This window comes from Nuphar pumila, chromosome 9 (assembly GCF_984573655.1).
Source record: "Nuphar pumila chromosome 9, dmNupPumi1.hap1.1, whole genome shotgun sequence".
Lineage (NCBI taxonomy): Eukaryota > Viridiplantae > Streptophyta > Magnoliopsida > Nymphaeales > Nymphaeaceae > Nuphar > Nuphar pumila.
The window spans coordinates 69,724,194-69,738,845 of record NC_143257.1 but is presented as its reverse complement, the minus strand read 5'-3'; positions in this window follow the sequence as shown (position 1 = coordinate 69,738,845).

The window sequence follows — 14,652 nt, the reverse complement described above, 5'->3', positions numbered from 1 at the left end:
TTGTTAAATTTTATTTCCACTAAAGAACAACATGCCGATATCTTCACTAAACCTCTTAAAAATGAAGATTTTATGAGAATTAGGAGAGAACTAGGTATTTGCTCATTTTTGGATTTATAAAAATGCTGATTTTTGAACAAAATCTCAAAATCGCACTATGTTAGTCGACCGATAAAATTCTAGTCGACTGGTGTTTTTATATTTTGGAATGTATCGCATCATATTAGTCGACCGATATAGTTCTAGTCGACTAATGATATTTTTTAAAATAAGTCGCACTTTTTAAGTCGACCGATAAAGTTTTAGTCGACTAAATTTTTTTTTAAAATTTTAAGTGAAGGGACTCGACACCCCTTGGATTTGTTTTTTAAAACCCGTTTTTTAAAAGAGGCATCGTTTCACTTCGTACCTTTTCGTTTTTCTTAAAAATGAAACCCTTTAAACCAAAAACCCCTCTTTCTCTTTTGCCTCTCTCTCTCTCTTCCGAAAAACCCTCGGAGTACCGTTCGACTCCATCATCGCCGGGATTTTCTTACCGTAACAGGGAGACGCCGGAAACTTGTGGCCGTAATCTTCAAACGCCGGAATCCTCTTGTAGTGACTGGCGCATCTTCAAAAACACGCTGGAACTCTCATGCCGTGACAGTGCTTTGCCGGAATCCCCTTTTGGCCGACCTCTCCTCGCCGTCAGCCACCGCATCGTCTTTTGTTTTTGAATGCCAGAAAGCTTTTTCCCCTTGCCGGACGTTATTTGGAAGCCGACATTTTGGTAACCATGCCTCGCACGAAGTCTGCATCTGCAAAAGGTTTAGGTTCTCCTCCTCCTACACCTACTTCAAGACATGTTTTTTCACTAAGATTACTTCGCAACCCTCTTCTCTATGACACTTTTGGATCAATTTCTGCACTACCTATTTTACCAGGCCGAAATGTTCTATTTCACTTGTTTTCTCGTTACAAAATAAGAGAATTATTTCCTGGTATTTCACATCTTTTTGATGCTTGTGCAGATACCCTTCACTATCCTTTTCTTATTCACTTGTTTTACACAAATTTACAAATGAATCATGAAACTGGAGTTTTGTCTTCTCTTGTTCGTGATGTTGAAATCGAGTTTGATTCAAAATTGCTTGGAGAAATTCTTGAAATTCCACCTTCAGTCACTCTTTTCAACACTATTGAATTGAATGATGAAAGAGTTTTTGAACAAATTCTTCTTCCAGAAGCAACTCACTGCCCTCCTTTCAAAAATACTAATCTTCAAACTCGTGCACGCATTGCTGGACGAATCCTTTCCCATAATGTTCTACCCAAAACTGGTTCTTTTGATTATTATTCCACAGATCTATCTACGGCTCTTTATGTTTTATTTGGGAATATTTCTGTCAACTGGGCCAATGTGTATTTTACAAACTTGTGGAAACAAAAACCATTTCTTCCTTATGGTTGTCTTTTAACCCGTATTTTTAGACATTTTAAAGTTCCTTTAACAAATGAAAAGTACATTGAGCAAAAAGAGTTCTTTGATCAAACAATTTTTAAAAGAATGAAAATTAAATATCTGCCTCCCTTAAATGTTGATCAAACTGAACCATCTGATCCTAATGAACCATCTATTTCTGAACCTTCACCTTCTGCGACACCTTCATCTCATGCAAAAAGAAAGAAATTTTCGACAAATCAAGACCATGATGAAGTTATGCAGAGACTGGAAGCTTTGGAGCTGCATCAACACACCTTTCGTGAATATGTGACTCAACAACTTGCTTTAATTCAGAAGGATGTAACTGCCATTAAGGATTTGCTAAACTCTCTTTTCTGATCTTTGATCTTTGAAAAACTTACTTTATGGGTTGTAATATTTTAAACTTATCTCTATTTCTGCTTATGCTATTTTTTCCCTTACTCTTTTTTATTCTGACAAAGGGGGAGAAAAAGATAAAGATAGCATTACTTTGAAATTGCAGGGAGATCTTGAGAAAAAGATGATAGCAATTACATTACAGGAGATCTTGCATGAGAAATGCAAAATTAAGAGAAAAAGAAAGCTTTGAATGAATGTATTTCTAAATGCATGAAGAAATGATGAATGGAAAAGCAAACCAATCAATATATATTATATGTGCTTTAAATGTGCTAACTTTTAATGTTTTGCGGCATATTGATAGGGGGAGTAAAATCTCCATCTATGCATCTAAATGCTTCATCTTTGATTAAGTTTGTCATCATCAAAAAGGGGGAGATTGTTACGACAATGAAGCCATACATGATACTTCAAGTACAAGGTTTTGATGATGAGCAAGTGGAATCAACTGCATTTCAGCTAAGGCTATGAAGAAATTGAAGAATTCAGTGAAGAATCCTTGAAGACTAGTGTGCAAATGTTTAATTCATTAAAAGACTTAGATTCTTGTAAGAGCCTTACTTAGAGTGCATATTTAGGTTGCATTTCACCTTAAAAGTCTTTAGAAAAACTTTTCTAAAAGAAACTCTTTTGAAAATCTTTTTAGAAAACTCTTTTCTTAAATTTTCATGTTTATTAGTCGACCAATAGACTTATCAGTCGACTAATCCTTTCGCGCCATATTTTCTAAAAAGTCATTCTTATCAAATTAGTCGACCGAAGGTTTTATCAGTCGACTGGACAGAATGTCTGTTTTCTGGAAAATTAGCAGCAGTCGACTAATGGTTTTTCAGTCGACTCAACAGAACATGTGTATTCTGGAAAATTAGCAGCAGTCGACTAATGGTTTTTCAGTCGACTGAACAGAACATGTGTATTCAAAAAAAAATTTAACAGCAGTCGACTAATGCTTTTTATCAGTCGACCAAACAGAATGTTTGTTTTTCAGAAGTTTTTAGCAGCAGTCGACTAAAAGTTTTTTCAGTCTACTGATGATATTATCAGTCGACTAACTTTTCTCAAGTCGACTAAGTTTCAAAAGTTCAGATTTTCAAACGGCTCGATTAACAGATCACTCGACCGACGATAACTGTCAGTCTACTAATAACTAACTATTAGTCGACTAACTGATGTTTCAATCGACTAATTTTGCCGTTTTCCCGAAACACTAAAAAGGCGTGTCTTTTCATTTTTCAAACGTTTTGATCGTTCGAAATGGACCGTTTTGACACCCTTTCATACTCTCAACGTATGGAATCCTTTAACTATAAATATGAGTGCATTTTACACTCAAAAACAACAATTCAATCGATTTGAATCTTGCTTTTCACTCTTATTCAGTCAAGTATTGATTTTCTCACTCACGTGATATTTTCACTTCAGTTTTTCACTCAAATCACTTTGAGAGATAGTCAATTCGTGAGTAGAGTGTTTCAACAACCTCAAAAGCCAATTGCATCTCATTTGCATTCAAAAGGAAGGCTCATAGGTTGTATTGTAAGTTGTTATTTCTTTTGTGTAAAAAGGACTCCTTGGTGTAAAGGAGTTGTTTGCTTTCAGTGGGATTGTTACTGAAAGTGAGACCGGTTATGGTCTGTGTGATCTTGTAGTTTACAAGGTTGATAGTGGAAAATCTCAAGCGGGTTTTGCTTGGGGACTGGATGTAGGTCGGGTTTGACCGAACCAGGATAAAATCTTGTGTTCTTTGTGTGTTTGCTTTGAGATTTGCAAAATCCTTCAATATTCCGCAGAAAGTTTTAAAAGCACTATTCACCCCCCTCTAGTGCTCGTTGCCTCGATCCTAGTGCACTTTCAGCCCTCCCCAAAGAAAAGCGAGACATTCGCACCAAAACCAATAACTGCCCTATCTAATGTCTCGATTCTGGACTTAGCATAGGCTTCATCCAAGCATCAACAGGTATTGGACGATTTATTATGGAAAATCAAAGTGAAGCCGAGTACTACTCCTGAAGATATGACCCAGATTGTCAACCAGGCCATGACTAATGCTCCAATCACTTTTTCGAATGAGGATCTGCCAAAACCTCATGCATTTTACTATAATGCCCTGTACGTTGTGATCTGAACCAGAGAAATGACTGTTCCTCATGTGTTGATAAATAGAGGCAGAACCCTCAATATATGCCCCGAAATGACAACTAAAGCTTTGGGCATCAAGGAAGAAGAATACATCCCTAACCCAATCACCATCTATGGGTTTGACAATCATGGATAGACAACAAAGGGAAAGATTTTCCTGAAAATCTTCATCGACTACTCTGTCCATTCAGTCCTCTTCCATGTGATCAATGTGCCGCCAACGTACAATCTGTTGTTGGGACGAACATGGATCCACAACATAAATGCAGTGTCGTCAACTCTTCACCAGTGTATAAAGTGGTCGAAAGGTGGTATGCTCACAACAGTCTTGGGAGAAGATCTAGAACAGAGGCTTTCACAACCCATGATTCCTAGACCTACTTTCACCACTGACATCCCTAGTGTCAGTAAAATATATGAAGTGAATCTCGGAGAATGTTTGGGGATACTTCAAGTAACAGAACCACTAGAGCATACTAAAGCCATGACTCAATGGAAAGGACCACGATTCTTCAAGATTGGAGGTCGACTAGATTATAGTACTGTAAAAAATCATCCCCTGTTTCCACAATTCATGAAAGCCAAGAAGGGGTTCGACCTATTATTAAAGCATGGTTATCAGCCCTTCAGAGGCTTAGGAAAGAATGAAGATGGATGTTTAGAGCCAGTAACTCCTGATCATCACCCTCACAGAACAAGATTGGGTTTCACTGGCAAGAGATTGCAGAAAAGCACTGCCTTTGTCAAGAGAACACATTAGAAGCATCTGCTGCCTTTTCTTTTCTATTCTTTTGCTTTTCTTTGCATTAGGATAATATCCCGTTTCATTTTAATCACTATCATATGATCAATTCAATCTTTTAATAAAGTTGAAAGTTTTCTTTATCTATCTGAATGCCATCTGTCTTTTCAATTCTTGTTATCAGTTTGCAAATTTATCTCACTCTCTTATTCTTCCAATTATTTTCATAGCAAAAGCAATTTATTTTATGATGGGCGATTTCCCTGAATAAAATTTATTCTACAATTTTCAGAATGTCTTCATGATCGATCAAGAAGCTCGTCCTCAATCCAAATGCCTTTCCAAAACTAGCAGTGATCCATCGAGTTAAGGCAAGAGCAGAATGTAGTTAGGCTATAAACCAGTTAGAAGAGCCCACAGAATTTGATTCAACTCTTCAAGAATTATTTGAGTTTGCATCAATTCAGAAATAAGATAAACCATCATCCTTAGTTCAAGATCCAACTAAGGATATCAATATTGGATCGGAAGATAATCCCAAAATCCTCAGGATCGACACCAGTTTGAGTCTGAAAGAGAAGGAAAGGCTCACCAATTTTCTCAAGTAGCACGAAGAAGTATTTGCATGGACTTACGAGGATATTCCAGGATTGGATCCCAAATTAGTTGAGCATCGCCTCATCCTAAAACCGAATGTCAAGCCAGTTAAGCAGAAATTGAGAAAGATGGATCTTCGAGTGGAGCAACAAGTTAAAGAAGGACTGAAAGACTTACTCAAAGCAGGGTTCATTCAAACTATTGATTATCCCAATTGGTTAGCAAATATTGTCGATGTTCCCAAGAAGAATGGTAAAGTTTGAATTTGCATCGATTTTCGGGATCTCAACAAAGCTACTCCAAAGGATGATTATCCGCTCCCAAACATCGATCTCCTGATCGATAGCACAATCGGTCATGCCATGTTTTCCTTCATGGATGGATATTCCAGATATAATTAGATCAAGTTGGCCGCTTGTGACCAATCCAAGACATCTTTCACTACTCCTTGGGGCACTTTCTATTATACCGTCATGCCATTCAGGCTCAAGAATGCTGGAGCAACCTATCAACGTGCAATGACTGTCATCTTTCATGACCAGATCCACAAAATCATGGACGCGTATGTTGATGACATTCTGGTGAAATCCAAAGAAGAAGAGGATTACATTGGTCTCTCGATCAAGTGTTCAAGTGGCTCATTCTTTACAAGCTAAGACTCAATCCTCAGAAGTGTGTCTTCAAAGTTGAATCAGGCCAGTTGTTAGGCTTTTTGGTCAGCAAAAAGGGGATAGAAGTGGATCCCGCTAAGGCAAAGGCCATCATTGACATGCCATCCCCGACTACTCTCAAAGAATTGCATAGCCTTCAGGGATGCATGCAGTCAATTCAATGATTCATATCCAATCTAGCCATGAGATGTGAGCCGTTCAATCATCTGCTCAGAAAAGAAGTAAAGTTTGAATGAAGACCAGAATGCCAGCAATCGTTTGAACGTATCAAGAAGTATCTTCTCAATCCTCCTGTTTTAAAGCTGCCAAAATTGGGGAAATCCCTCTTACTATATATTTCAGTTAATCAAGCTCCTTGCGGCGGATTCTTAGCACAATATGAAGAGGGCAGCCAGATAGAACACACCATCTATTATGTGAGCAAGACCTTCATTAATTATGAAAAGAAATAGTCTCAAATAGAGAAGACATGTCTAACTCTAGTTTGGATGTGTCAGAAGTTGAGACACTATTTGTTGGTATCAGAAGTCAAGATTTTATCAAAGCTAAATCCTCTCAAATATATTTTAGAACAACCATTTCTCAACGGACGGATCACCAAATGGCAAGTCCTATTGATGCAGTATGATTTGGAATATGTCTCTCAAAAATCCATCAAAGGCCAAGCGATTGCAGACCAATTAGCTAATTTTCCTTTGGTAGATGATATTAAAGTCGAGGATGATTTCCTTGATGAGCGGATCTGCAATATTCAACAATCTCCAATTTGGAATTTATTCTTCGATGGTTTCAAGAACATGACGGGTATCAAAATCAAGATCTTGCTAATCACACTTGAGATGGAGATGATCCCCTTTTCTCTCAAACTGGATTTCTAATGCACTTATAATATGGCATAATATAAAGCTCTGATTCAAGGCCTAAAAATTCTACAAGACTTTAATGTCAAGAGAGTGCATGCCTATGGCGACTCTTTGCTCATCGTCAATCAAGTCCTAGCCGAATGGCAAGTAAATGATCAAAAATTACTTTCCTATCAGAAGATTGTCTCAGCTCTCGCCCGTAATTTCGAAGAATTTCAGCTTTTCCATATCAAGAGGGATTTCAATCAAGTAGCTAACAGTTTAGCCAATTTGGGCTCCATTATGTCTTTCAAGAGCAGAGAATCCTGTTGCTCTTTTGAAATCGACAGACTTGATCAACCTGCCTTCATCCCAGCAGAACAGATAAACCAGGCTAAGCAAAAGAAGAAGCCCTAGTATCATAACATCAAGAATTTCATAAAAACTGGCAAATTTTCTCCAAAACTCTCGAAGAAAGAACAATGAGCAATTCAACGTATGTCTGCCCGATATTTTATCCTTGCTAATGTCCTCTATCGTCGTGGATTCAGTTTCGAGTATTCTAGATGCTTAGATGAAGATGAAGCCAAAGAAGTTGTGCAAGAGGCACACGAAGGCATTTGCGGTAAACATGTCAGCTACCAAACTCTTATCCAGTAAATCATTCGAACAGGATATTATTAGAAGACTATGCAGCAAGACTGCTACCATTTTGTGAAGAAGTGTATTCAATACTAGATACACACACCTTCTATTCATGTGCCAACAACATATTTGCAGTCTGTCGTATCTCCATGGTTGTTCTCTATGTGAGCCTTCGATGTCGTAGGCCCCATCACCCCTTCTACTTCAAATGATCACAAATATTTTCTAGTCATAACAGAATACTTCATCAAGTGGGTTGAAGTTGTCACTCTACGCACAGTAGAAGGTCAACATGTGGTTTCATTCATCCACAAGAATATCCTTTGCCATTTCGGCATACTGCACAATATCGTGTTAGACAATGGCAATCATTTCAAGAATAAGAGAATGAGGACATTCTGCTCAAAGTTCAAAATCCATCATCACTTCTTCGCTTTATAATATCCTCAAGGGAATGGTCAGGCAGAAGCCACCAATAAGATTCTAATTCGAATCTTGGAGCGAACTGTAGAAACAGGTCGTGACTGGTATGACAAGATCCACGATGCATTGTAGGCATATCGGACCACCATTCGTACTCCAACAAATGCTACTCCAACAAAACTTATTTATGGAATTAAAGTAGTACTGCCTCTATATGTTCAAAAGCCTACTCTAAAGTTCGCATCACTCTTAGAGCAACCCCTTGATCAATATCAACAATAACGATTGGTACAACTTGATCTACTCGATGAGAGAAGACTCAAAGCAGCAAAACAAACTCAATCATATTGTCAGAGGATAGCCAAACAATATGTTAAATTTGTCATTGAAAAAAAAAATTGAGTCAACGATCTAGTGCTCAGATCCACGGCTAATCTCAAGCACCGTCCAGGTGGCAAGTGGTCACCAAATTGGGAAGGTCCTTACGTGGTCAAGGAAGCCTTACCTCGCAACTCATATCGGCTCATCAATGCAGATGGTGCGGAATTACCAGATCCCATCAATGCTCGGCATTTGAAAAAATTCTATACTTAAAGCCTCTATTCTATCCTTTGTAATTCCTTAATGTCTTTTCCTCATTAAAAGTCTTCTGTCCCAGTTACATTAAAGCATTTTTGAAATTTTGTCTTTATCTAAAAACATTTTGTATGCAGGCAGGATAAACAAATCTCTCATTTTGCATGTCTGTGCATCCATTTGCACCATTTTGCATCCATTTACATCAGTGTGCACTCATTCATATTCATTTACATTAATCTGCATTAATCTATATCAATTTACATTAATCCCCTACCCATTTAGGATAAAAGATAACCCTGAGAACCCATCAATCATTCTCGTCACAATTCTCAAATATTTTGAGAGCGCCGGTCTCTCTTAAAAAATTCAAGTCTCGATTGAAAGACAATGTTGATTTTCAAAATCCAGTTTTTACACTAGTTCATTTTCAAAATCCAGTTTTTACACTAGTTCATTTCCGAAATCCAGTGTTTATGCTGGTACATTTTTAAAATCCAATGCTTATATTGATACATTTTCAAAACCCGGTACTCATACTGGTATTTTTTTAAAATTTAGCACTCGTGTTAGTGTCTCGCTGATTAGTCACGTTAGTTGACCCCTTAGGTTCAGTCTTCGTACTAACCTTTCATCAAAACTCAAATCACCCAATTTCCAATTTCCCATTTCGACCTTCGAGACACCCAATTTCCAATTTCCAATTTCCAATTTTTAATTTCTAATTTTGACCTTCGGGTCACTGTTATCGTCGCGAAAAAATTTCCCCGTCTTCCCTTCCTTGCGGAAGAGAAAAAGGGAAATGCTTTCGCGCTTCAAACTTGACCGGCTTTTGGAAATTGTTTTGAAATACTCGCCTCTGTTTTGAAAATTGCGGGAAAATCCATGGGATGGGGCTGTTTATTGAAATCCCAATACTGACCGGATTGTTGTTAATGCGGTTGAATGTAAATGAATATGAATTGATGCATATGAATGCACACGTGCGTGAAATGAGGAATTTGTTTATCCTGCCTGCATACAGAACAAAATTTTAAAATGCCCCAGTGTAACTGGGAAAGAAAGTTGGATCATTATTTGAAGGAAACGGGAAGATTACAAGAGGAGACTAAATGTTTCAAGTGTAGAACTTTTTCAAGTGTAGAACTTTTTCAAGTGTCGAGCATTAATAGGGTCTGGTAATTCTACCCCATCGGCATTGATGAGCCGATATGAGTTGCGGGGTAATGCTTCTTTGACGACATATGGGCCTTCCCAATTTGGCGACCATTTCCTGCCGGTATGATGCTTGAGATAGGCTGTGGATCAAAGTACTAAATCATTGACTTCGAATCTTCTTTCGATGACTGACTTTACGTATTGCCTGGCTACTCTCTGGCGATAGGATTGAGCGTGTTCTTCTGCTTTTAGCCTTCTCTCGTCGAGCAAGTCTAACTGTATCAGTCGCTGTTGCTGGTATCGATCAAGAGGTAATTCCAGCAATGATGCGAATTTCAAAGCGGGCTTCTGAACATATAGCGACAATACTACTTCTGTTCCGTAGACCAGTTCAGATGGGGTAGCATTCGTGGGAGTGCGAATGGTGGTCCGATAGGCCCATAGTGCATCGTGGATCTTCTCATGCCAGTCACGGCCTGTTTCCACAGTTCTCTCCAAGATACGAATTAAAATTTTGTTGGTGGCCTCTGCCTGACCATTCCCTTGAGGATAGTAGGGAGCGGAAAAATGATGATAAATCTTGAACTTTGAGCAAAATGTCTTCATCTTTTCATTCTTAAAATGACTGCCATTGTCTGATACGATGTCATGCGGGATGCTGAAACGGCAAAGGATGCTCTTGTGAATAAAAGAGACCATGTGTCGGCCTTCTACTGTGCGGAGAGTGATAGCTTCTACCCACTTGGTGAAATATTCTGTCGCGGCAAGGAAATATTTGTGGCCATTTGAAGCTGAAGGAGTGATGGGACCTATGACATCGAAGGCCCACATAGAAAATGGCCATGGGGAAACAACGGACTGCAAATAAGTTGCCAGAGCATGAATAGAAGGTGCGTGTATCTAGCATTGCACACACTTCTTCACATAATGATAACAGTCTTGTTGCATAGTCTTCCAGTAGTACCCTGCTCTTATGATTTGCTTGACAAGGGTTTGGTAGCCGACGTGGCCACCACAAATGCCTTCGTGTGCTTCTCGCACGACTTCTTTGGCTTCTTCTTCGTCCAAGCATCTAGAATATTCTGAACTGAATCCTCGACGATAAAGGACATTGGCCAAAATGAAGTATCGAGTAGACATACGCTGGATTGCTCGCTGCTCTTTTTTTGAGAGTTCTGGAGGAAATTCGCCAGTTTCTATGAAAGTTTTGATATTGTAATACCAAGGCTTCTTCTTTTGCTCAGCTTGGTGTACTCGTTCCGCTGGAAGGAAAGCAGGTTGGTCAAGTCTACCAATTTCGAAGGAGCGACAGGATTCTCCATTTCCGAATGCTATAATGGAGCCTAAACTGGCTAGACTATCGGCCACTTGATTAAAATCTCTCTTGATATGGAAGAGCTGGAATTCTTCAAACTGGCTGACAAGAGCTGAAACAATTTTCTGATAGGGAAATAGCTTCTGATCTTTGACCTGCCATTCGGCTTGGACTTGATTGACAACGAGTAATAAGTCGTCGTAGGCATGTACTCTCTTAACATTGAATTCTAGTAGAATTTTTAGACCTTGAATCAGGGCTTCATATTCGGCCATGTTGTGGGTACATTGAAAATTTAACTTGAGAGAAAATGGAATCATCTCCTTCTCAGAAGTGATTAATAAGATCCCAATGCCTATTCCAGCCATATTTTTGGAACCATCAAAAAATAAATTCCAGACTGGAGATTGCTGGATATTGCAAATTTGCTCATTCGGGAAGTCATCTTCGGCTTTCACCTCTTCTGCCAAAGGAAAATCTGCCAATTGATCTGCAATTGCCTGGCCTTTGATTGATTGCTGCGAGACATATTCTAAATCGTATTGCATCAGTAAGACTTGCCATTTTGCGACTCGTCCGCTGAGAAAAGGTTGCTCCAAGATATATATATTTGAGAGGATTGAGCTTGGACAAGATTTTGACTTCCGATGCTAGCAGGTAGTGTCTTAGATTCTGACACATCCATACCAGAGCTAGACAGGTCTTCTCTATGTGAGAGTATTTCTTTTCATAATCTATAAAAGTCTTACTCACGTAATAAATGGCATGCTCTATCAAGCTACCTTCTTTGTATTGTGCCAAGAATCCGCCGCATGCGACTTGATTGACTGAGATGTATAGTAAAAGAGGTTTTCCCAATTCTGGCGGCTTTAGGATTGGAGGATTGAGAAGATACTTCTTGATTCTATCAAACGATAGCTGACACTCTGGTCCCCATTCGAACTTCACTTCTTTTCTGAGCAAGTGATTGAAAGGTTCGCATCTCATTGCCAAATTGAAAATAAAATGCCAGATTGATTGCGTACGTCCTTGAAGGCTACGCAATTCTTTGAGATTTTTCGGGGGTGGCATATCGATGATAGCTTTTGCTTTGGCTGGGTCAATTTCAATTCCCTTTTTGCTGACCAGAAAACCCAACAGTTTGCCTGATTCGACTCCAAAGACACACTTTTGCGGGTTAAGCCTTAACTTGTAAAGAATGAGTCTCTTAAAGACTTGATCAAGTGCTTCTAGGTGATCTTCTCCCTCTTTAGATTTCACGAGGATATCATCAACATACACATCCATGATTTTGCGCATCTGATCGTGAAATATAACGGCCATTGTCCGTTGATATGTTGCTCCAGCATTCTTGAGCCCAAAAGGCATAACTGTATAGCTAAAAGTGCCCCAAGGCGTAGTGAAAGAAGTTTTGGATTGGTCGCGGGCGGCCAACTTAATCTGATTGTAGCCGGAATATCCATCCATGAAAGAGAACATAGCATGTCCTGCCGTGCTATCGACTAGAAGATTGATGCTTGAAAGTGGATAGTCATCCTTCGGAGTTGCCTTGTTGAGGTCTCTGAAGTCTATGCAAATTCTCACTTTGCCACTTTTCTTTGGGACAACGACGATATTAGCTAACCAATCCGGGTAGTCAATAGCTCGGATAAATCCTGCTTTGAGCAAATCTTCGAGTCCTTCCTTGACTTGTTGTTCTATTCGAGGATCTATTTTTCTCAGCTTCTGCTTAACTGGTTTAGCATCCGACTTCAAGACGAGTCGGTGTTCGACCAATTTGGGGTCTAAGCCCGGCATGTCTTCATATGTCCATGCGGACACTTCTTTATGCCGCTTGAGAAAATCTTTAAGCCTTTTCTTTTCTTCCGGACTCAGACTGGTTCCGATCTGGAGAATTTTGGGATCTTCCTCTGAACCGATATTGACATCTTCAGTCGGATCTTGTACTAGAGGAGATGGTTCATCTTGCTTCTGAACTAAGGCGAATTCTGGTAATTCCTGAAGAGACTGATCATATTCTGCACAATCATCTGACTGCTTTGCACTCTTGCCATCTTCGGTGCTTGCCTTGACTCTGTGGATTGCCGCCGACTTCTGGAAAGCCTTTGGATTGAGAACGAGTTTCTTGATTGCTCGGGAAGGCATTCTGAAATTTTTGGATGAAAAATTTGGTTCAGATAAATCGGCCTATAGTAAGACAAGCAATCATTTGAAGAGAACCATGCATAAAATTGAATTATAAAATGAAGAGATAGATAGAAAGGGAATAAATGGCATCCAGATAGACAAAGAAACTTGGAATTTTATTGATTGAATTGATCAATGACATTTGATAAAATGGGACATTTATTTTGGAAAGAATAGAAAGAAATAACAAATGGTCTTCAATGTGCCCCTTTGACAAAAACTGTCTTCTTTGGCGAGCTTCCGCTGGAGAACCCCAGTCCTGCTCTGTGGGGACGATGCTTCTGGATTACTGGCTCGATGCGGCCATCCTCGTTTTTGCCAAGTCCCTTGAAGGGTTGATAACCATGTTTCAGGAGCAAATCGAATCCCTTTCTTGACTTCATGAATTGAGGAAACAAGGGATGATCCTTAATAGCGTTGTAGTTGATTCGGCCTCCAATCTTAAAGAATTGAGGACCTCTCCATCGGGTCATGGCTACCGTGTGCGGAGATGGTTCTGATGATGCCTGAAGTATTTCTCGATTCTCTTCGAGATTGATCTCTTCACTTTCCCTGATACTGGGAATATCCGCATTGAATGATGGCCGAGGAATCATGGGCTGCGGGAGTCTTTCTTCGGGGTCTTCTCCCAGTATTGTGGTAATCATTCCACCTTTTGACCACTTCACGCATTGATGCAGGGTGGAAGGCACTGCATTAGCATTGTGAATCCACGTCCTTCCTAGCAGCAAGTTGTAGGTGGGTGGCACATTAACCACATGGAAAAGGACGGAGTGCACCGAATAGTTGATGAATACTTCCAGAAATATCTTGCCTTTGGCTGTTTGACCATGGTTGTCAAATCCATAGATAGTGATGGGATCTGGAATATATTCTTCATCCTTGATCCCTAATGCCTTTGCGGTCATCTCGGGACATATGTTGAGGCTACTGCCTCCATCGACCAGTACATGCGGTACCGTCATTCCCCTGACTCGAACGACAATGTACAAAGCATTATTACGAAAGGAATGAGGCTTTGGGAGGTCCTCATCCGAGAAGGTAATTGGTGCATTGGTCATGGTCGAATTCACTATCTGTGCCATGTCTTCCGGAGTGGTATTGGGCTTAACTTTGATTTTCCTGAGTAAATCTTCCAGTACTCGCTGGTGCTTGCTAGAATTTTTGGCCAAATCAAAGATGGAGACATTGGATAGAGCGGTCAGAGGCTTCTGACTTGAATTTTCCGGCCTGGGTTTGATGATTTGCTTGAAGAAGTCAGGAGTTCCCTTTGACTTGGAGGCTGACTTTACAGGTGCTTCTGAAACTTTTATTTTGCCGAATGCTGAAATTAAGTCCATCTTCTTAGAATCTGGAGTTGCTTGTCGTAGTACCGATACCTGGTGCTGAACTTGTAGGTCTTGTGCAGAACACGGTTTGATGTGTTCATGCAACAGGAATGGTTGTGCAGACACTACAACTATGGTGTGTGGAGGAAATGGCTGATTGAGAAT